The sequence below is a fragment of the Rhipicephalus microplus genome, unplaced genomic scaffold, assembly GCF_043290135.1.
Source record: "Rhipicephalus microplus isolate Deutch F79 unplaced genomic scaffold, USDA_Rmic scaffold_246, whole genome shotgun sequence".
Lineage (NCBI taxonomy): Eukaryota > Metazoa > Arthropoda > Arachnida > Ixodida > Ixodidae > Rhipicephalus > Rhipicephalus microplus.
The window spans coordinates 37,501-38,135 of NW_027464817.1; the positions used below are offsets into that span (position 1 = coordinate 37,501).

General features: G+C 56.9%; 1 non-coding gene across 1 annotated transcript; it reads right to left on the reverse strand.

Moving 5' to 3' along the window:
- Positions 1-17: 17 nt before the first annotated feature.
- On the reverse strand, positions 18-170 carry LOC142792828 (5.8S ribosomal RNA). Its single transcript, XR_012891240.1, has one exon. It is a non-coding gene; the product is annotated as a 5.8S ribosomal RNA (ribosomal RNA).
- Positions 171-635: the final 465 nt, after the last annotated feature.

Sequence of the window (635 nt, forward strand, 5' to 3'; positions counted from 1 at the left end):
TCTCTTGATATGTGATCCGACCCTCAGACAGACGAAGCCAAGGGAAGACCCAAGGCCGCAATGTGCGTTCAAAGAATCAGTGCTCAGTGTGTCCTGCAATTCACACCAAGTCTCGCAGCTGGCTGCGTTCTTCATCGACCCGAGAACCGAGTGATCCACCGCTTAGAGTCGTGAAAAAGTGTTTGTTCAATTCCGTACAGTCAAAACCAAACGTTTCTGGCACTCGGCCAAACAGTGGCCAAGAAGGGCGCTTTTCAGCGCACGCTTGGACTCCAAAACTCTGCCGCGCCTTTTTCGGCTGCCGCAAATCGAGCAAACGGTGTGTTTCGGACGGCGTTTCGCTTTCGCTACTTGCGAGTGCTTTCGTGGTCCACCCCTCTATAAATACTCGGGAGGCGTCGAAGCCGGTTCTCCAAGCCGGACCCGTAGGTATCGTTGTGTGCTCGCTCTCATTGGCCCGCCTAACCAGAAAATGCCTGCGGTACACCCATTTGGATAAGAGTGCACGCAGATGCGGGCCTCGACGGCTACACATTTCCTCGGGCGGCCGCCTCCCGGCCTCCGTGGAGCGCGGGATGCACGGTCCCATCGACAAGCCTCTCCCGTTTTTACCGTGGCGTCGCGGTTCACCACGG